Below are 24,387 nucleotides of genomic sequence, written 5' to 3'. Positions count from 1 at the left end.
ATAAGAAACGTATCGCGCGCTGTGATTTGTAATGAGTCTTGTGCAGTAAAGATTGTGAGTTGAACATCGTATTTCACATGGTATAATAATATACTCCGCCTGGTACTCTATTCCGAGATTCGCGTATGACCTAACTGACACGGGCCTACGTCATCATGCTGTTTACAGGTTCTCAAACTTTAAAATGTGGGAGAATTTTAACCAACGGTGAAAATTATTTTAACGGCATTAATTTTAAGTTATTCATGTAGAAACATAGTAAAATAAAACAAATCTAATGTATTAAATTAAACTTTATTTATCTATACAAGACAAACGTTTGAAAAACTAATTCACAGTTACACATTAATTACCAAGCTTACGACGTGAAAAGTTTGGAAAACACTGCGACTGCTGACACTGAGCGAGAAGGAAATAACAATAACACGCGTTCGACAAGGATGACGGTCAGTGCATGAAGTTATCTAGATCCGAATTGTCAAATGTGACAGCGCTATCCTGTGTTGCCAGTAATGTAAACAGAATTACCCGACCGTCTGAAATTTCTTTTGTGAATCGGAAGATATTGCTAACGAATAATTAAAAATGACGTGTTATTGTAAAATTTAAGATAAAATACATATAAATGAAAATTATAAAATTATAAAGAAATATTTTAACTTATTAACCATAGGTATAATGTACCCATGTAACATGTTATGTTGAAATAAAGTGGCAATGTTATTGTGACGTAGGCCCGTGTCACTCTGGGAATAGAAGATCATGTTTTATTAGACCATGGTATTTCATTGAAGGCCCTCGTCATCCACGGTTGAAGGTTCTGCCGTGCTGCCGATAGTATGATACGCCCACAATTCCCGACAAATAAATAAATCATAGCATGGGTGATCTAGCCCAATATTTTTAAACGTTTCAAAGAAATAAAGTTTTATAGGTAAAACGGTATTTAAGAATGTCAAGTTCTAAAGATATCAATTTACCTATGTTTATCCGTTAGTGAGCGCAATATCAGCCCGATATTTATTCCTGAAAAATAAATTAAGTAGCATATGTCCCATTCCCAGACGCTATTTGAGCTTTCCACAAAATTTCTTGTAAACAGTATACTTCCAAATATTATCTAAATATTTGTATCTTTAGTTTTTCGAATTACCTATAATGTATATCGGCACTACCCGTTCAATGTATTTATTTTACGTTCTTAGTCTTTTGCTACTTAAAGTAGGTTCTTTGGAAAACATCGCGTTTTAACGATAAGACCGCCTGTTGTAAACAATTTTTTACATTTTCTGTGTATTTTTAACTGTATGGTGCACAATAAAAAATATTGACTTACATATAGCAGTTAATTGCAAATGGATGCGTTGGAGATCCAATCCGCAGATCCCATCAAATGATCAAAAAAATAGGTATACAGTCAGTGATTCTATGCTTAGCACCTTTGTATACAAATTTCTATGCAGGGGGTACCATTCTTCTCTGCAGCTGACTGTACTGTGCTAGTACACTTCGATTATTTGATGAGATATTTGAATATTGTCAACAACTACGAATATTCAGAAGCAGAAGAGGGCTTATCGAAAAGCTTATTACTCGTGTTTATCACAAATACAATCCCCCCCCCCCCCCCCCCGCAACACAGGCACGTGCCTGAAAGCCTGGCGATATAAATCTTTAAGAGGCTTATCGTGGCGATTTTTGATAAACCTTTTACCCGGGTCTGCGTTGTTTGATTTAATCTTAGAAAAATCTACTTTTGATTTGAGTACCTACTCTGAGTCTAAAAAAATAATACCTCCTGGAATTACTTAAATAAATTTGTATTAATCACTTACTTACAAAGTTATTTATAAAATCCCATTAAAGGAGGATGGGCAGATTTATATTCTACAGCTTTTTGTATGGCGGGAAATCTCTAATCGCTGTGTGAAAAAAGTTATGGCAAGATAAAAAAAACATTCCATCACTAAGGTCTACGATTATTTTTGTTGTTATAGGGTTTTAGTTCTGTACAGCGGTTTTTAAACGTTTTATAACAAAATACACGTAAGAAAATAACTAAATATCGATATACCAAGTTTCAATATATCAATATATTGGTAAAATATAGTTAAACTGTACATATAATATAAACTGACCACCGCTGTAATTCTACCTACATTTACAAATAAAACACTAACTTACCAATTAAACAATCACTGCTATTTTTCAAACATAAGGTGAGTCAATTATGAGCTGTGTTAAGTGCCGAGCTGGAGGATAAACCTACACCGTAACGTTTGAGCTCAAACTACTTTTATGCCTCGACAACATTTTTCACACTAAGATTTGGGACTACCTGTCATAGTAAAAGTTTTAGAATTTAGAATAAGCTCCAGTGGGATATCGCTTGTCCTTATTGGTCATATAGGCCAATTAGCCCACCTCTAAATGTAGGTAATGAGCTAATAACTAAATATAAGAGATAATATTTGGGAATATAAAAGTTAATGTCTTAAGTCCATGGAACGCAATAGTTTTTTGCAGTAATCGCGAAGCGTCTAGCTGACGTAAGTGGTGACCGAGGAGCTGGCGGCTTCCTCGCACAACGTAAGCATTATGATACAGCGAGGAAATGCCGCCAGCATCCTTGGTACAATGCTAAACATTTAGATTTATTTGTGTGATGAACACTAATATTTGTTCCTGAGTCATGGTTGTTTTCTACATATATAAGTATGTATTTATCTATACAAGTATGTATATCGTCGCCTAGTGCCCATAGTACAAGCTTTGCTTAGTTTGGGGCTAGGTTTGATCTGTGTAAGATGTCCCCTAATTTTTTTTTTTTTTTTAAGCTAGTTATTAATTTAGTTTAGTATTTGTATTGTAGTAAGTACCTCTGTATATTTAAGCTAGTTATTAATTTCGTTTAGTAGTACCACTATATATATCTTGTATGTAAATAAATGATTTTAACATTAAAGTTAGTAATAATGATTCAAATACACCAAAGATAAGAAAGTTGACTGACTACATTTTTGTAATAAAATTATTACAAAAATTCACAGATTTCGTGCCTCACACGACTATCGAGCACATTGGAAATGAATCTACGGAATTCGAAAAAATATTGTAGCTGAGCGACGAGAAAGTCTGGATAAGGAAAAAGTTACAAAATAAAAAGGTTAGGCTACAGGGCAAACCCTTAACCCGATCGTCTTTGTTTTAGGCTCAAATTGTAGCTGACTAAATTGTCCAGAGCCATTTTTCTCAAATTTTTGATATCATTCTTCGTTTCCAAATTATCGAGCACCAAAATCAAAAATTCGGAAAAAATTGAATTTTATTTTCACTATTTCGACCATAACTTTTTTTGTTTTTGACTTTATCTTCACAACTTTCCGAGATATAAGGGGATCGCACTTTTTCGTGAAATCGGACCCTATACTGGAGCGAACGAAAAGACATTTCCAATGTCAAAAGCTGGATAAATTATGTAGTATCTTAATAGAGCCCGGCGAAAAAAACACGACGCAATCAAACTACCTCTACGTTGTCGCAGCCATGGCCTCCTGGATAATGGAATCATTCACACGACTGCACACCAGTACGGTTACCATCAGTTTGTCACTGACATAAACGCCGTCGAGAACGTAATTTACTTTCTATACATCCCGTTTGCACTAATATGCGAGTGCGAGCGAGATGTATAGAAAGTAAATTACGTTCTCGACGGCGTTTATGTCAGTGACAAACTGATGGTAACCGTACAGTGCTCTGCAATTGTCCGTTCCCGGACACTTCTTAATAATTTCTTATCTTTTGCACCTAACTCCGACTTGTATGCCGACGAAAATCATAAACTTGTTAAAGATTTTTTACGTTTTTGCGAACAAACATCCAATAGCTAGCTTATTAATCGCTCTATTATTACTTAGGTACTTAATTTTACTACTTAATTTTACAGTGCATTGGTGTTAGCTGTAATGCTGTAAAATTTAATTTCAATAAATATCAAATATCAACAAGCTATTAAGTGTTCAAATGACTCCATCCGTCCTAATGAGCCGTAACTAACTTGTTTACGGGCAAGAATAAGGGTCACTGAGGTCACATGAATAGTGTTGTTCCATAATTAAGTGTTACCGAGGCCAGTTAAATTGGATTTTTTCAGGAAATAATTCCCAGCAAGCTGGAAATCGTCTTCATACCTTCATTTGGTTCTAAATTAACGTAATCCGAGTTTGCTCTATTCAGGGGATTTTGGAAAATGTTTTGCTCTTTTGCAATTTTTTGCTTGTAGTTCAAAAACGGTACGTCCGACGGAAAATTTGCTTTAATCATGATAAAAATTGATATCTGAGGATCCGAAAGATACCTTCATATGAATTCGTAGTCTAAGGGCCCCATTCGGATTTTGAAATAGACATCTATTAGACATCACCAAGATACGATAACGATATGTTTAAGATCTAACCTGTCAAATTTGACATTTGCGCGATTCTGGAGATAATCTTGAACGATTTCCACAGGATATGACTTAGAGATCCAATTCACATATAATAGATATCTTACTCTATCTAATGTAAAAGTGACATTGGTTGCCCGAATTGCGCTGCTAAAGAGAACTAGTTGATATCTAAACTATAACGTATCTAGAATGGATCTAGTACGTGTCGTCTCTTGTGAATATCTTGAAGTTCGAATACGGCAGTATGATTGTAAAGAATGCCCGCCACTTTGAATTTCTTTTTTGTTTTGGTATAATCGTGTTAAAATCCGAATTTATTTTTCACCAGTGTCTAAACAACAACAATGCTGGTAGTGACTCGGATTTCTAGGCTTAATTTATCATAAGAAAAATATACATTAATTTAAATCAATACAGCCGATCAATGACAATAATTGTGAACGAAAAACGGGTGCTACGTTAACGGCTACGGCGTAGATATGCTACGACCGTGCTACGATGTAATGAGGTGCTACGAGACTTTGAAGATCACTCTCCTTGGGGCCAACGACGGCGCGATTCGGGAAATGAATTAGAGATTCACTAGATATGAAATAGTAAAGATATGTGACGTTCCACGGCAAAAGGTACCTTATGGCGGTTGGCGCTTACGCTATTATTGCAGCCGCCATAAGGTACCTTTTGCCGTGGAACGTCACATATCTTTACTATTTCATATCTAGTGAATCTCTAATTCATTTCCCGAATCGCGCCGCAACTCTAAGACATCGGTTACACGCTAATTCTGGCGTCAGTTCAGTCCATCAGTCTGGTCAGACTGACGGGAGAATTATCGTGTAACACGCGGACTGATGGACTGATGGTCTGGATTGATGAAAATTTAAATTTTTAGATAATATTCGTCAGTCCGTTTTGAATGACAGAAAACTGATAGGAGACTGATCGTGTAACCTGTTCGTGTCATTCTCGCGTCAGTCACCATATTAGGCAAGACTAAATGACTGTGTTGCGTTCTGTGTCCAAACGGCGACTGTGTCGTAATTTTATCAGTCTGTTGTCAGTCTGGACTGATCGTGTAACCGTGTCCATTTTCCATCATTCTGGCATCAGTCAAAACTCGAAAAAACTGATGGACTGAACTGACGCCAGAATTAGCGTGTAACCGATGTCTAACAGGCCAATTCGAACGCACACTGACGTCAGAATGATATTTGAATAATGTTATTTAGCTATTGTGCGTCTCGCCCGCGCTAATACTTAGAGCGAAATGTACGATAACTGAATAACATGATTCAGATAATCATCATTCTGATGTCAGTGTGCGTTCGAATTGGCCTGACCAACCAAGCCCAAATAAGCTTTGTTTAGTTTGGGGCTAAGTTTATCTGTGTAAGATTGTTCCCAAATATATGGAATATAATTGCGATGTTTTCTGCGAAATAATTAATCTCCGCTGTACATAATTATTAATCATAAAATGTGTACGTACGGTACGTAAGGATAATGTAACTCCCTTACGGCCCTATTCGAACTTTAAGAAACGTCAAATATTATGTCTAGATACGATATGGATTAGATATGTCAGTAATTTTCTTTCTTTCAAAGAAAAGTGTGTTAGATTGTACGAACATTTAGAAACAACGCTATGATTATTTATCACTCATTTTCCAAATTCTCAGGTTCAATAGTTCATTGTAGGAGAGGACGGAAAACCACTAAAAGATGGACGAGTGCGTTTGAGGGCCGACACGTTAGTGGACGCCCTCAAATAATACGAGTCCATCTTTAGCGTTTCCGGCCGAGGCATTACATAGTGCTTTTCACGAGTACTGCGAGGAAATAAGAAAATATTTGCATAACTATAAGTACTAGCCCGCGATTTCTCTGGTAGCAAATTACTAGCCACTGCCTGTGCTGTCTCTTGTAATTCGGTAGGCGTCAGCGTAAGAATATCATTTTCTTCACTAGAAGAACTCATTTTTATAGCGAGCGTAGATACGTGTTTCTTGTATTTTTTAGTCAAACACAATTTACACTATCCAATTCAGTAAGTATTTTCAGATCCCGCCTATTTTACTTTTTTTATCACTTTTAAGAGGCGTTTTTCTGTTATTTGCTTCAAACCGACTCTAAACTTAGAAGCGTTTTTGCTAAAAAAAAAAAAACACAAACAGCTACAAAAGTAAAAAACGCCTTAAGCGTGAACTGAATGGATAATTTATTGTTAAAAAATGAACTGAATGGTTTTGACATTTCTTTCTTTTTAAACAAGAAATTGGACCTATTAATAACCTAATTTTATTTTTGAAGGAAAAAGTTGCGCCAAAAAAGACCTTTTATTGATTTTTATGTTTTAAAAATGATACTCATTGCTGTAGCGAACCGTCACCAATGACAGATGATGATAACAATGAAACATTGTAGTAGTGGTGGTTCAGGTGCTACAGCTATTGCCTATACTTTCCAGCTTGGTTATAGACCAACTATTGCCACATTTCCGAACAGTGGCGTGAAAAACTAATTAGCAGTCAAGTCCAATCCTCCCGGGAATAATATTAATAACAAAAACGTATATCAATAAGCCTGCCTCATTTGTATGGGTCGCGGCGTTGTCGTTAAATACTTGTATTGTCAATAAAATAAGCGTCCCTTCCGTTTTCCCTCTAAATAAGGACACTTAGCACGAAGAATATCGTACATTAACCCGCCTGTTCCTATCTCTATCGCACGCGCGTAATTATATTGCTGTCCCGCTCATGCGGCCATGTGCCGGCGGTCAGTGCCACTGTGTGAGCGGGACACCAAGCTGTGATGTGGCGGAATTGTACTACTATTACTATACTCTGTATCTTTAGGTATTTAAATATAAGAAACAAATAATTTGTAAATTTTCGGGTAGTTATAACATTTATTGGTTAACCAACCAAATACAAAACCGCCTCAATCCGTCACTGAACGACCTGACTTTAACCTACATTATTTGATCATGTAATGTTTTTATCTACCCTCAACTGGCTTAAGGAGCCATTTGAGGGTAGATTTTGTTTACTTTTATTTCAATACCTAAAGATACAGAGTATATTAGCGTATCAACGCCAATAATATACTCGTACAGTGCATGTACAAAGAAATAAATCCAACATATTTATTCATAATGTCCTATACATTGTAGACCACGTTTATCGAAATAATAAGTATACAGTGTGTAAATTCAATACGGGCGAATATTTAAACGGTGGTTAGCATAGTATCTATAAGAAGTATATTGAGTAAGTAAGTAAGTAAATATTCTTTATTGCACCAATAATTATACATTTTACACAGATTTTTGAGATAGATTTTGCTTAGAAATACAATGAAAATTTAAACCATTGATACCTAAACCTAAAAATAATTTTATTCGGCCCGCAATGTAATGTAATACAACACACGAGTTACGGGATACGAGCTTTTTAAAGTAACTGTCAACGCTTGTTGGCAGTTATGATTAGACGGATTCTATATGTGGTTTAATTTATTGCCCGTATTGGATTTACACACTGTATCATAATTAAAAATTTTGCTGAATCCAGTATATGCTACCGTGTACACCATCGCACCCTCATACCCAGCGACCAAGCAAAAGTTAATACTTACAAATAAAAACATGTTGTGTGCTCATTAACGGGGAATAATTATTCCCTGTAATTATTTGCTCTCGTTAATCACCGAGCAAATAATCGTCATGCCTGACCGAACGGCACTAATTAATAGATAAAGATCTTATTTACCAAAATGTTGTTAGTAAAATTTAACCTTCTATCGAACACATAAGTCACAGATTTGAATGACAAATTATGAGATTCGGATCTTTTTATTTAAAATGTCATTAATAGTCACGTTTATTATTTGTACGAGTGGCGTGGTAGTCTATTATTGTCATTGTCTTTAATTAATTTAATTATCAAGAGTATGATGGCAGCTTTATTTAACTATCTGAAATAATATTTAATTACACAAACGGGTCTACCGCGATATAATTTCATTGTTTTTACCTTTAATTCCGACGTTTCAGCTGAGTTGAACAATGACATTATATCGCGGTAGACCCGTTTGTGTAATTAAATATGTGTACAAAACGCGAGAGTTTAAAGTGTTATCTGAAATAATTCCTCCGCTTGCACGTTCCAGGGTTAGCCAACTAACTCGGATTTATATTTAAAGAACTTTATTTTCTCAAAAGAATTGTACATTTCACTTCATGAGAATACTTACACACTAAAACAATAGTAAATCAGTGAGCATCGCAAGTTATAGGTACAAAACAATAACAATAATAAAAGACTTTTTTAAATATATTAAGAGTGTATACGTGAGTGACCCCGTATTTTATTTTAAGTCTAAAAACTCTCGACATCCCCGCTCTTAATATATTTAATATGTCTGTGTCTCACTGAAGTTTTGTTACTAAAAATACTTTTTTGTCACAATAACAAGTAGTAACACACTGCAGACAGGCAGGTAGGTAGATTTGACCATATATAAGTACAGTACCATTGACCGGGGTGACTTTCAAATGCAGGGGCGACTTTAAAATTCTAGTTTTTAAGCCATAATATATATTTATGCGAGATTTTTTACAGTAGGTGAATATGAATATATAGTAATCTAACTAGTTACAAGAACATTTTCAGTAAATAATGAATAATGGTAATTCTATGGCCGTTTTAAATCTATCAAAGTAACCCCAAATTTTACAAAGTCACCCCGGTCTACGGTACAGTTTAATCCTGTATAAACGGTTAACTCCGAGTTAGTTAGTTGGCTTACCCTGAAACGTGCAAGTGGCCCTTAATTAACTTTGTCTATGCAAAGGTGCTAAGCTAATAGTATTGCTGAGTGTACCTAAAGTGTATAAATTACGAACGGTCCTAATCACTCTAATCAGTGTCCTTGGCAGCGTGAGCAGGCTCATTAACGCGGCGATCGGTCAACGGCCAGCTGTTTACCGGCCGCTAGTCGATACTGATTGATTATCGGAGAGTCTTATCGATTGGACCACGAAAAATACTCTCGACATACAAAATAATAGACTAACTGAAATGGTGGGATTCACACGTTCGAAGAAAAGTAAAATTTAATAGGAGTATGTTTTAATTTCCTAAACTATTTGTAAGATAAAGGATAACTCACGTTAGACTGGGCTGTGTCCGGCTCGGAGCTTCCGGCGCATCGTTTTCTATGGAAAGCATCACGTGATCGCCTGTCATGTCATAGAAAAGTAAGCTCCGGAAGCTCCGGCCCGGACACGGCCCGGTCTAACGTGAGTCATCCTTAATTCAATACCTATTTATGTCTCTATGTTCATGATTTTGTTATAAGTATGTAGTTTAAACGCGTTAGTTTAAGTTGTTATAAACGTGTTTATACTTTCGCCTATTTGAAAGTACCTACACTGACATCAGAAAGATATTTGAATGATGTTATTTAGCTGTCGTGACTTCGTGAGTCTCGCACGCGCCAAAACATACAATACATGTACGAACATACGAGCCAAATGCACGATATTCGAATGACATCAGTTAGATCTTATTCTGATGTCAGTATACGTATCCAACTTCTGTATGTATTCTGTATGTATGTATTATAAATTTTATTATATTTTATTATTGCTTATCAATTTTATTTTATTATTTTATTATATTTTATTATTGCTTATCAATTTTATTTTTTATCAATTATCAAATGCTCAGTTAATTTATTTTTAATGTCTAGTGATGGATCTTTATATTATATACCTATTTTAGTTTTAAGTTTTGACATTTTAATTGAATTGGATTAGCTTTTAGAACAATTGTACCTCTAACGAAATAAGTACAGTCATTAGAGTGCTTTTCTTTTGGGCCGTTTTACATGGTCCTTCGAACCGGATACATACATTCATACAGAAGTTGGACAATACGTTCGAATTGGCCTGTTTATTTAGAAATGGTCGCCTCCCAGAGACTAAACAACTCAACCAAGAAAACTTCATTCAAAAAGTCCACCAATTTGCGACACGATAAATTGTCCCAACCTGCCCCAGGGTTAACTATTGGCCCAACTAATTGTAGCTCATTATTCACCAGTCAGCGGAGTAATGGCGCAGGCGATCGAAATAGAAGGCAGGAACACAATACAAATTTGACAACCTGATACAGTTTTGATCTTATTTCGATACTAGCGAACCGCCGGGTTAACAAATTATGCATCTAACCCTTCCTCAAGAATCACTCTATTGATAGGTGAAAACCGCATGAAAATCCGTTCAGTAGTTTCTGAGTTTATCGCGAACATACAAACACACAAACAGACAGACGCGGCGGAGTACTTTGTTTTATAAGATGTAGTGAAGTGATGAGCTGTAGATGAAAATCTTGTGTGTGTGTGTGTGTGTGTGGCTGTGTGTGTGTGAAAAAGTGAAAAAATACCTCCACTAATAGGCATTTAAATTCTACTAATAGAATTGAAAACGAGTGGTCAATACCACTAGATTCCCAATTTCTATCGCTCGTATTTCAAAAAAACCGGACAAGTGCGAGTCGGACTCGCCCACCGAGGGTTCCGTACTTTTTAGTATTTGTTGTTATAGCGGCAACAGACTTACATCATCTGTGAAAACTTGAGACAGCCTTGGGACAGACAGACAGACAGCGGAGTCTTAGTAATAGGCTCCCTTTTTTACCCTTTGGGTTCGGAACACTAATTAGCATTTCGCTGTTTTCTACCGATTTTCGAGTGACGAAATCGAGCGATCGAAATTCAAAAATCGCCTCGTCGCCAAAGACGATCGTCTAGATCGTATCAAAACCAGCTCAAAACCGTAACGAGTTGTAAATCTGAATCGGCTCAGAGGCTAGGAATAGATTAGAAGGCAGTGCGCTCTGTATACATCCATCAAGCCAGTTTTTCGAGCAACAAGTCCGAGAGAGTTAGGAAGTCGATTTACTAGTTAAGTGTTGTAGGTTGTTGTTTCGGTCTTTTGCGTTTAAATACAAATAATGGGTTTTGTGGCAGTAGTGGAATATTATATACCAGCGCGTGACAATAGCTAGACATAAGTACGTTAGCGCACGCACTGATCCAGTTAACACATTCAGTGCCAGCGTAAGTGTAGGGGACGTCGTGAGATACTATGCACTTTTAAAGTAGCAAAACGTAAGGACACGTAAACGTTTGGACAGCGAAAAGCATGTGTCTTGGCGCGTAATGCCGTAATGTCGACTGACCGCTGAGAGATAATGACAAATCTCCGTTTGTTCCCCTCCCCTGACCGCTCCACTCGGTCGCCCATTGACACATAGGTACTACTCAGAATTCCAGGCACCCTCATTTTAATAAAATATAAAAAAATACTACAACAAATTCGCGTCGCATACTGTGAGTGTGAGCTGCCAGCGTAACCGATAACAAAGAAAAAACCGTATGTAGCGAAAACCACCTACGAATAGAGAACCCGCCTAGTAGTCAAATAAAATGTTGCTCTTTTGGTTTACAATTGCCAAATTACCTTCGAGCAACACGGAAGGGAGGCGGCATTCGCACTATTTCCTCTCTGCCGAGGTACAAGATTAGCGCGTCAATCTAATCTAGCGCGGGTAATAAAACTAGTTGCACTTGGATTTTTCACTAGACCGAGTCCAGACGCGCGCGTGTACACTGCTGCACAAAAATGCCTGTTTGCTCGGTTTTTTGTTATAAAAAGAGGTCGGGGACATCAAATTTACAAAAAGAAAGTGTTATATTTCACATGTAATATTTTTTTTTACATATCATACGTTTAATCACATTCAAACACAATTATTATATTTTAGTCTCCTGTAATTGTTGGATTTATCGATTTTGCTCGCTCAGTACAAATTGCGGATCGGTCGAGCGACAAATCCGACTTCTCATCTCTCAGAATACAATAACATACTTCAACGAAAATGTGTTAGTGTGCGTGTTGTGACACTTGTCACTCGTCCGTACACAAAAAGAGATCGAGGTTTGCAAGATTTGTCTTTGACGTGTGTCATTTTCTATGTACCTATTTGTGTCGTCATTACAGATTGGATTTTGTATGTAAGTATGTGAGAAGTGCGACTGTGTGCACCTTTCCCCCCGCGAAAAATGGCAGAAAGATTTGTACGGTGAGATATCGCTTGGGCCCCTCCCTTCCGATGTGTCGGTAGCCGGTGTTGCTCGAAGCAAATTACAGATGTAGTGCATAATTGTTTTCCGTCGTATTTTCTCGGAAACGTTCGTATATGTCATGCTACTTCAGTTAACCTCATTACTTTTTGTATGTACCGAGACTGACTGAAATAGCAAGACACGTTCGTACGTTTCCGTGAAAATACGATGGAAAATAAGTATGTACCACATCTGTAGTTTCTTAAAGCTACTTAACTCCAAACACGGCCAAACCAACCAACTCCATCTTTAACTAAAATGTTACAATATTTATTAGAGATGCCCCGAATAGTGAATTTGGCCGAATACCGAATATTCGGCCCCTCTCTCGGCCGAATACCGAATATTCGGCGACCGAATATTCGGCATGACATGCGAACATTTTGAGTCACAATTATTATGAAAACTGTTCGCCAACAAAGCACAAGGTTTGCTAAGATACATTTTTATGTTGAACAGAATTAATGAATGTCGTTAGAATCAATCAAATCTGACCCATGATAAAAATAAAAAAATTGTAATCAACAAATGCTCAAAAACGTGCCTTCGTATTTAACTATTTTCCAAGAATACATTTTAAATATTAAATATACCTAGTTTTTGGTTATTTTTATGTGTATGTCGGGGCGTGACTCCAGAAGGACGTATTGCAGCGTGACAGTTCATAGTTTAGACGCCTGTATACAATTGATTAGCAATGTTTGGCTACTAGCAATGTTTGCTGTTTGGAAGTTGTAATGAAATTCATAAAGTAGAGAGTAACGCCGTCTATTGGCGTATTGTTGAACTAAGATGACAGGTAGAACGTCAAGAGATTTCTCTTGGGTGAAGGTAGGCACGAGTTGGCATGTTTGTCGTTATGTTGGTAGACTGGTCAAGCAGGTTGACCAACGACGTTGAGGCGGGAGGACTGGAGCAGCGAGGCTCCGCCGCTGGTGGGCAGTCTTGATTGGGCCGCGCTAGAGATCGGACGTACTCGTTAGCCAACCTCGTGCCTAACTCGCCACGTTCCTGAAGGCTTATACCTGAAGGATTATTCTGAAAGCTTATAGAATTCAACGTTCTTTATCCATTTAGCTAAGTGTTTTATTCCAAGTGTTATTTTGATTTCTTATGTTTCATTAGAAGCTTACTTTTGTGAAATAAAGAAAGGATGTGTTGTATTGAAAGGATGTGATCTTTTATTTTACATCAAATCAGTTAGCATCGCATACTAATTTAGCTGTGAAGTAATACATTGAGGTACTATGCCCACTGCCGTCGCCCGTGCCTCCGTCATGTATTTTTTCTTTTTAGGTAGGTGCAACAGATATTCGGTATTCGGCCGAATAGTATGCAACATTCGGCCGAATACCGAATATTCGGCAAAGTCGCCGAATAGATCGAATACCGAATAGTTGCCGAATATTCGTGGCATCTCTAATATTTATTGTTTTAGCCGCTACGAAATATAATTTTGTTGACACCAAAGATTATGACCAAATCAGACAGCTCAGTCTACACAACTAGAGGTCACCCAGCAATAACAATCCCTAAGATCCCTGACCTCTGCCGTTAAAAGCATAACAAATCCTTGTCGGACCAAATTTGCCCTTCAAAAGGGGCTTTTAAGGGAACATTATTACGCACTTTGCTCACAGCCTATTACGCTTATTTTGCTTTTAATGACGATATTAAATTGTCACGTTGTTAATTGGGGACAAAATTAAGTTGTTGGAAGTTATTAAAAAAAATTGAGATTATTAATTTATAGTGAAAATGCAATGCAGTACCTACGTGCAAAAAAATGGCACCAACAGTAATAATAATGAATACACTTATTACATTTATTTTAGGTGAAATGTGAGCAAAAACTTTTATACTAAGTAAATTTTACTGAGTAGGGCTTATTGACCCCAAATCATCCTGTATAGTCTGAACCCATTCTACACATTCATTTTAATAATTCAACCCTGTTACAATCCAATTCTCATTAGCATGTCATATAACTCATAGGCACTGTGTGCTCACAGCAATTACGAGTATACATATCGCCTTTGATTAGTGTTGGTACGAACTAGACTCTATTGAGTCTAAATTTGAAGAGCCGACTCGTTTCTACGCGACTCTCCGCCAGAAAAACTACCGAGTCTATTAAGTCCCGAGTCAAGTCCTTTATTGAGTCTTTTATAAGCGCAACTCAAAAAGACTCAAGCCTCTGGATGGTTATTCATTCATTCATTCATTCATAAATCCTCTCAACGCACTTACAATCCCTCTGGTGTTGCGGGCGTATATGGGCGACGGTAATCACTTACCATCAAGCGGTTCGTCTGCTCGTTTGCCTCATAGAAAATATAATAGTAAAACTCTGTCAATAATTTTGTATAATTTATTAAAATACTCATAAGCGATATTGCATGGTGTTCCTAAGCCAAATTTGTCTATGCATTTTGATTTTTCTCCAAAACAATGGGTATTTATTACAAAGGACTCTAACGGCTCGGCCACGACATTGCGCGACTTGCGGCGGCGGCGGCGACCATAGGTTGGACCGACACACAGCGATCGGACCTTTCGTTCCCACCTATAGTTGCCGCCGCCGGTGTCGCAAGTCGCGCAATGTCATGGCCGACCCGCCGTTACAAGCTGAAAAGAACTCGAGTTTCGACTTCATTATAAGAGTACAAAATTGAGTCGAGTCTTAAAACAGAGGACTGAAAGGACTGGAGTCTTCCCCAACACTACCCTTGATGTGAGTAATGTCAGCATAGCGCTCAAGCTTGTTTAATCAATAATATTATAAGGACACTGACTTTATTTATCATCATCATCATCATTTCAGCCTATATACGTCCCACTGCTGGGCACAGGCCTCCTCTCATGCGCGAGAGGGCTTGGGCTATAAGTCCCCACGCTAGCCCAATGCGGATTGGGGACTTCACATACACCTTTGAATTTCTTCGCAGATGTATGCAGGTTTCCTCACGATGTTTTCCTTCACCGAAAAGCTAGTGGTAAATATCAAATGATATTTCGTACATAAGTTCCGAAAAACTCATTGGTACGAGCCAGGATTTGAACCCGCGACCTCCGGATTGAAAGTCGGACGTCATATCCACTCGGCCACCACCGCTATATTATTTATGTTAAAAATAAATGATAGTTAATTTAAGCGATTATAATATTTCTGTAAATAAGTTTATTGGTAAATTGTAAAATTTAAAAAATGCATATTTTGTAAGTGTTCCACAAGAACGAACTTAAAAAAGAAATAAAACAAATTATTTTGTAAAAGTATTTTAGTTCGTGTTATTTTAATAATAAAGTTTGAAGTGATAATATTATTTTACAAATACTTAAATGTAGGTGCTAAAAATAGGTATTCGAATCGAATTTAAACTGTTGTGAGACATACTAACATTTCGCACTGTTAGTGCTTGAGAAAGGAGACCTAGACTCTCCGAAACATGTCGCGCGAGTGACTAAAAACAAGTGAGTCGGCACCGTAAAATTATTCAATAGGTATTCGAATCTCAATATTTTTACAAAAAACTTTGATGTTTCGTTTTCAACCTTTATTTTTATAAACAAATGCTTGCAAAGTAATACTTATAATAACTTCCTAAAGGCAGATGTTTGCTCTATTTCTCACAAATTCCTTTTTCTAGAAGCTTTTTTGTGAAATTACTTGAAGATCAAGTTCAAGATTAAGATTAGGTAGGTACTTTAAGTAAAAATCATAAAAGTAACATTTCTCTTTCATATTTCCATTAATAATTTCATAATTTCCTTGGAAAATGGCCCTGTCTGTTTCTTGTGAAATTCCAACTAATATTTTTAATGTGAAAGTATCTGTCTGTTATGTCTGTTACCTCTTCAAGCCAAGACCGCTGAACCGATAGTTTTAGGTCCAAAAAAGACATAGCGAAAACAAGTTTTTTTTTACTTAGACGGAATGTTTTCACATAACATGATGTGTATTTTTAGGGACTCCCTCTGGTCGCATAACAACTTTTGTCATATTTTTAATTGTCATAACACTTTATGTATAAAATTGTAAGTCATAAAAATCTTTAGTCAGAATTATTCCAGAGCATAACTGAGTTTTTGTCATAAATTAGTTGTCATAATTTTTGTACTCATTAATTTAATTCGCATAAAATTATAAGTCATCTGCTTGATATCCATAATTGTTTTTCGTTTGAAGTATTGCAGTGTATAGTATTAATGTAGACATAAAAAATTAAGTCATATATTTAGTGGTCATAAAAGAAACTAATCATAATAGGTAGGTTAGGTTCGTTAGGTTGCTTTAGATGCCCGAAGGGCAAACTACGCAGAAATAGGAGCCCCGCGTGAGCGGGGCTCCGTCGAATTAAGTGTTTGGACGGAGATTAGGGAAAAGGTTTTATTCGAGGAGTTGTTGAGAAGCTAAAATTAGTTTCTTAAATTATTTATGTAAACTATTATGGTTGAAAATTATTATGCTACAAAATGTTATACGTAAAAATCTTATAAATATCGATAATTATGCTTTTAGCTGGTATGACATTTGATTCATTATAATCAAAACCTATATGCACAAAAAAATTATGACAACTGCTGAGTATGTCATCAAATATTATGGCTGAAAATGTATGACACAATATAATATGACTTTTCATTTGTATGCGCAATGATGATTATGACACAATTTGTTATGCGCATCAAAGATATGACCTAAACTAGTATGCAACCCAATATGGACCCGTATTTTTAACTCGTAATATGCATACGAATAAATAGATTTCTTTTAAATTATTCTTTAAACTTTTTTTTCTGGTGATACACAATCTGTTGAAATTGAAATTGTCTTATACCTATTACGATTCATGAGATACAGGCAGCCGACAGACAGAGGAGACGGACCAACGGACAGCGGAATCATCCTGGAGTTTTAAAGGATGACTCACGCTAGACCGGGCCGTGCCCGGGCCGAGGCGTCCGACATACATGTCATTTCTATGACGGTTGATCGGTGATCACGTGCTTTCCATAGACAATGAAGCACCGGAAGCTCCGGCTCGGCCCCGGCCCGGTCTAGTTAATAAAAAGCTTGTAAAAAGTATACAACCTCCTTACGACAAGAAAAAAACCTTATTACGAGGGTTGAATAGGAAATTACCTTCGCGATTTCGTAAATGTAGGGATAAATGAAAACAAAGTATACCTAATACCTACCTACCCTATTTCAAACGTCGTGTTTTTAAAGTGAATAGGCAGGTATACAGATGTGCGAATTGCGGAAAAACTCCAAAAAGTTGGAGTTGGAAGTTGGAGTTGGAAGAAATTTCTGAAAAATTTAATAGGAAAACAAGGAAACTTTCTTTGTGGAAATGGATAATTACGATACCTATATGAAAAACTCAGTTGCGACACTTGCGACTCTCAAAATATACCTACATGTGTTTGGAATTTCACTAAAATATAGCTTACCTATAGTTTTCGAGTAAAATAGCTATGACATACAAGCGGACACATAATAAATAAAAAATAACCGATACGACCTTCTAACGTTCGAGAAAAGGGCGTACTCCAAATTTAAGGGCCGGTAACGCACTTGTAACCCCTCAGGTGTTGCAGATGTTCCTGGGTAATGGTGATTGCTTGTCATCAGGCGATTCGTCTGCTAGTTCAACTCCTATTACATTAAAAAAAAAGCTGAGTAGATTCGAAACTTCAAAGGAAAATACTAGCACTAGTTTTTAGGGTTCCGTACCCAAAGGGTAAAACGGGACCCTATTACTAAGACTCCGCTGTCCGTCCGTCCGTCCGTCCGTCTGTCACCAGGCTGTATCTCACGAACCGTGATAGCTAGACAGTTGAAATTTTCACAGATGATGTATTTCTGTTGCCGCTATAACAACAAATACTAAAAACAGAATAAAATAAAGATTTAAGTGGGGCTCCCATACAACAAACGTGATTTTTGACCGAAGTTAAGCAACGTCGGGCGGGGTCAGTACTTGGATGGGTGATCGTTTTTTTTTTTTGCCGGTTTTTGCATTATGGTACGGAACCCTTCGTGCGCGAGTCCGACTCGCACTTGCCCGGTTTTTTTCTAAGTTTCACTAGGTAAGTATGTAAGTATTTATTCTTGATACTATTCGTGAGGAACCTTTGAACGCCTATTTTTAATTTGACCCTCGTTGTAGGTATAATACATTGGGATCACTTTAGTTTCTTAGTAAACAAAAGAAATGCTACTTTATGTAGTTTTTGAAAGGTTTGAATTAGACTGAAACAGAGTGTACCTACATAGTAATGTACATTGGGCCTTACGAGGCTACAAGAGCTCTAAGTATTCAAAGCGACCTTTGTTCTCGCATTACCACTGAATTAGAGCAAATCGAATCCAGTCATATAACGCTTGAAAGCGTCCTGGGGGGCTCTTGCAATCGCTAACCGATGAAAGGTATATTCTAAGGATGTTCGTGTCCATTTATAGTGACAATGAAATGATATGTGAAATGATGAAATGACAGGCGAGAGAGAGGTATGGATGAAAAAGACATGCTGCGCCTACCCCAAATGAATGGGATAAGGGCAACGAACTTACAGGATATAACCAACGGAGACGCCATGTCTAAAATTTTCGGTACAAAATAGTCTGCCGTTTTTTGCGGGGGAGGGGCACATCAAATGTATAGGTCAGATAAACGTCAGTCCATACATATGGTTGACATGTGGTTGACCATTGGCCGCCTATTTTTGACAGAGGGGAACGCCTGTTAATGGCGGCTCCACTGTTAATTACTCCGAGGCAACGAATGATGATGTTCGTATCCATATAGTAACTTTATTTGTGAGCTGTAGAACTCATGATAAGATTAAAATACTTACATCGTTGAGTTACAGTGAATCCACAATGGTCTTAAGTGCCATATACCCTACTGACGCTTAAATCCTTTTTCGCAATTATAAACCTTTTCCAAAAAACGAAACTGTAACCAGAATGGAGTGGTTTGCGATTGAAACGGCAGAATTCATTTTTTACTTTTATAATTGAAATAATTCGATTACAGTACAGGGTGAAACTACGTAATATTAGCGCCAATCACCAAATAGATGGGGTCGGGAGCCGATCGCATCGTATTTGGGATAAGGCGGGATTGTATTAGTGAGCCGGGAATCCGTCAACACTGAATCCGTTGAAGAACGAAAGATATCGTACAAAATTGGCAAGATTACTTATGAATTCTACGTCGACCAAGTGTTCGCGTATTCTATTTCGGCGCCAGCGCCATCTCTCTGCATAGATTGTCCCTAATGGCCTAGTTCCGCTACTCGTTACTGGGTGGCGTTAGTAGTGGTGTTACATATTCTCCCCCTCTATCCACGAAGACGTCTCGGCGAATAGGATGGATGTTGGTTTTATCTTCGTTGGTTGGTAGCTTTGGCAGTTGTCTTCCTAGGCCTTCCTCTCTTCCGTATAGCCATTATTAACCATTCCCTTTAAATGGGGTTAGTGCTGAAGTATGGTAGGTTCCCACTTCCTTCTCGGGTCGCTAGGGTTAGCCAGTGTGTAGATTGCACAACATAAGGTCCATCTCGGCGTGGTATCAACTTGTGCTCACTCCTTGGGCGGAACGGCTGGCCACGTGGGTATCGGCAAGCAATAAGTCACCGGCTTTATATCCTGGGTCAGGCCGTCTTGCTTTGTCAGCTTGTTCCTTCCGAGTTTCTTCTTTGTCCTGTCGGAGTTGTCGGGCTCGCTTTAGCGTCTCAACCAGTAAAAAAAGTTTCGGGGTAATGACCGGCACGAAATTTTCAGATAACACAATTTGGTTTAGGTCGTGTGTGACAACGTCGGGGGATCGAAGTTCGCGACCAAAAGTGAGATAGGCTGGTGTATGGCTTGTCGCTAGACTCACTGCTGTGTTCATAGTAAATCTTATGCAGGCAAGCTCTTCAGACCACTCCCTGTGATTGTCCTGCACCAAGATGCCAAGTTGAGTCTTTATCCATACTATGTTAGTAATAAGTAATAACTTATATATATTAGGTGTGTTAGTAGAAAGTATAATTATAATTACAATTGACATGCAAGGACATCCAGTGAGCGAAGGGCTGTCCATCCTCTCAGCGATCACCTTCAGGAGAGTGTTGGCATTGCCCCGTACGCGCTCGCCCAGGGACGCCACCCGCTTACGCAGCACGGCTTGGAAACCGTCGGTTCTCCACGCGGCGAACATTCCTGACGCGCTGCAGCGCCAGAACAGCCTCAACAACCCCCTGAAGGCGTTATTGTATTGGACGTGCAGAGCACTGTAGGCTTTTTTGGTGTAGTGACTTCACAGGTTGCACGTGTATAAGGTTTGACAATACGTTTTAAACAGGGTTATTTTCACCTCCCTTTTTCCCTTTATATCCCTATTTTTCCTCTCTACGGGTATTCGCAGCTGGGTGGTATACAGGGGTGAACGTATGGTGAATACCAAGACAAAAGGTGACCTTCTGCATAACAGCACTAACAAATTGCGATCCGTTGTCGCTATGAATTCACCTGGGAACACCATATCGAAGGAAAACTTCATTTATCATGGTCATACCGCATGCTTCCGCGCTGGCTGTATCCAGCGTTATTCCAGCGCGAACAGTTCTACCCATCCGGTTGCTATGTCCTTCACCACTAGGATCCAGTTTTTATTAGTTACTGAAGTTGGCAAGGGTCCGAACAGATCAAACGCTAGACTTTCAAATCTTTGATTAACTGCGGTGGGTTGCAACAGTCCAGCAGGTTTTAGGTTTGATGGTTTATAGCGTTGACACATTAGGTAAGTTTTCACATATTATTCTATGAATCGTCTCATACCCTTCCAGTAATACCGACGGGATATCCTTTGATAAGTTTTATCGGCGCCGTAATGACCTGCTAATGGATCGTCGTGATAGGCCGCCAAAATGTTTTTCCATTCGTGCTCGGGAACTAACAATTGGGCATCATCGTTGTTTTCATCTGGATTGTACTTATAGAGCACACCACTATTCAATACATTATCCTTTGCCGCCCCAATAGATAGCATCTTCGCCTTCCGTCTCTAACGCCGTTATGATTCTAGCTATATGTTTGTCTTTCAACTGTTCATTGCGTATTTCAGAAGGTTTGCGTGCAGGCATATATCTACAACAATGGTGCATAATTCGCAACTGCTTGAGTTATTAGCGTCACACTGCGGTCTGGATAGAGTATCGGCAACCACATTTGACTTTCCCGGTGCATACTTAATCGTAACGTTGTACGCTTGTACAATTAAAGCCCAACGTGCCAATCTTCCCGTGGGTGTTTTAATCGTTAATAGCCATTTAAGCGCTTGATGATCCGTAACTAAAGTTACTTGTCTACCTTCAATATATCCGCGGAATTTGTTGAGTGCCCAAACTAAGGCGAGCGCTTCTCGCTCCGTGGTGCTGTAATTCCTTTCTGTGGAAGTTAATAGTCTGCTAGCAAACTCAATCGGCTGTTCGTCCTCTCCCTCCCCCTGGACTATGACGGCTCCGATTGCGTAATTGCTCGCGTCGGTCTTAATTATATACGGCTTGGTTTTATCTGCTGGCTTCAGAACTGGTGCAGAAGTAAGGTGACACTTCAAGTCGTTGAAAGCCTTCTCCTGGGCTTCTTTCCATTCCCATTGAGCATTATTTTTTGTTAACCTCGTCAATAGTTCGCTCACTTTGGAGAAGTTCGGAATGAAGCGTCTGTACCAAGAGCAGGTTTGTATGAAGGATAGTAAGTGCTTGAGGTTTCTGGCTGTGGTAGAATAGTAATCGCTTCCACCTTGGAGGGATCCACTTGTAAGCCGCTTGAGGTGATCAAGTGCCCTAAATACTTGATAGAATCGCAACAATAGTGACATTTAGTGAGGTTAACAGACAGATTATTCCCTTTCAGCACTTTTAACACTTTATCCAAATCCTCAAAATGTTGGTCGAACGATTCAGACAGTATGATTAAGTCATCCAGGTACGCCAGCATTCTCACATCTCCTACCATTGGTAGCTTAGCTTAGCTTATCAACCGGGTCAAGGTATTGACCTTGACCCGGTCGATAAGCCGTTGGAAGGTAGCAGGAGCATTCCGTAGTCCGAAAGGCATTCGAATAAATTTGAAAATTCCGAATGGCGTTATGAATCTGATTTTGTTCTGGTCTTCCTCGCGCACCTTTACTTGCCAATAACCAGAGCGCAGGTCAAGGGTGGACATAAATAGAGTCGGCTTGGCGTCACGTAGAAAGTCATCAATTCGTAGCATCGGGTAGAGGTTCGGTACGGTGATGGAGTTCAACCTTCTGTAGTCGACGCAAGGGCGTAGACTCCCATCCTTCTTTGGCACTAATATAACAGGAGCAGACCATGGTGAAGATGAAGGTTCGATAATACCTTCGCTGAGCATCTTGTCGATCTCGTTTTTCAACTGTTCCCTTCGGACTGGAGACAGCCGGTAAGGTGGTACAGCTATTGGTGCGTGGTCGCCTGTGTCGATAGTGTGTTCAATCAACGTCGTTGGTTGCTTACTAAATAGGCAAACCTCCTTACTCTTCATTATGACCCCTTCTATACGGCTTTTCTGTTCGTCATTCAGAGTTCCCATTTTGACTGTCCCGATTTCTAATGTACACAGGTCAATGTCATCAGCAGTGTAGCCCGTGAATAGCGCTTCAGAATTTGGTGACAGGGTAACTTCGGTTTCTTCAATCGCCTTTACCGCATCAGCGAACATATAATCCATATGGTGTGGCTCCGGTACATACCAATCAAATGTATCATGGGCTGCAACCTTGGGTTCATAACCGTATGTCGGGTTGGTGTGCCTGGACACGACATCTGGGTGTAAGTCGGGCTCAAACTGGGCCAATGATAAGCTTTCAGGTCCTTCCACGATGAAATCATAATTAACGTCTGGACGTTCCAGAAAATTCCAGGAACGTTGAGGTATGTTGAGGACCATGCCTGCATCTTCTGTGAACCCCATACCCATCAACGTTTTATTTTCCTTAGCATGTGGAAGTAGTACAAAAGTTGTGGGTACACTCCGATCACAAATTTTGATTTTGATTTGATTTGATTTTCTTAACATATAAAGTCAAGCCACCCAAACCAAAACCGGTAGTCGTACATTTGCGGAGGTTTGCCCGACTTGATATAAATCTTTTGAAGCGGGACGCCGCTTCGGCTGATTGGGCTGCCGCGTTGGGTGCATCAACTGTAGATGAGAAAGTAGCCAATTTTAACTCCTCTCTCTTAAAGTTATTTGATGCACACGCGCCGGTTCGCGCAGTGAGACTGAGGCGACCGCCTGCTCCTTGGATCACAAGGGATGTTCGGATGGCGATGGCTAAACGGGATAAAGCGTTTCGTAAATACAAGAAGGATCGGAGTGAGGGTAACTGGGGTCTTTTTAAAGCTGCTAGAAACCGCTGTAACCAAACGGTAAGGGCAGCAAAGCGTCGGCATATCCACGAAAATGTCTTGAACTCATCCCTTGCTGACACCTGGAAATTTTTGAGATCGCTTGGCATTGGTAAAGGTAAACCTGATATAGATTCTTCTTCTTTTACATTAAACCAGTTAAATTCGCATTTTTCTAAAACATCAACTCTCAATCCATTAATTAAATTCAAAACTTTATCTCTCATTGCCTCTTTTACTTCTCCAGATATCGTTCCTTTTACTTTTTCTCCTGTCGCCATTGAAGAAATCCGCAAAATTATAGTATCAAT

General features: G+C 38.6%; 1 long non-coding RNA gene across 1 annotated transcript in view; it reads right to left on the bottom strand.

Moving 5' to 3' along the window:
- Nucleotides 1-12,143: 12,143 nt before the first annotated feature.
- LOC134800154 (uncharacterized) overlaps nucleotides 12,144-24,387 on the bottom strand; it is a 92,714-nt gene continuing 80,470 nt past the window's right edge. Inside the window, exon 3 of the long non-coding RNA XR_010145514.1 lies at nucleotides 12,144-12,154. This is a non-coding gene — a long non-coding RNA (uncharacterized LOC134800154). The remainder of the gene's footprint in view (nucleotides 12,155-24,387) is intronic.

This window comes from Cydia splendana, chromosome 19 (assembly GCF_910591565.1).
Source record: "Cydia splendana chromosome 19, ilCydSple1.2, whole genome shotgun sequence".
Lineage (NCBI taxonomy): Eukaryota > Metazoa > Arthropoda > Insecta > Lepidoptera > Tortricidae > Cydia > Cydia splendana.
The sequence above is the reverse complement of the archived record's forward strand: the minus strand, read 5'-3'. Positions and strand labels throughout refer to the sequence as shown.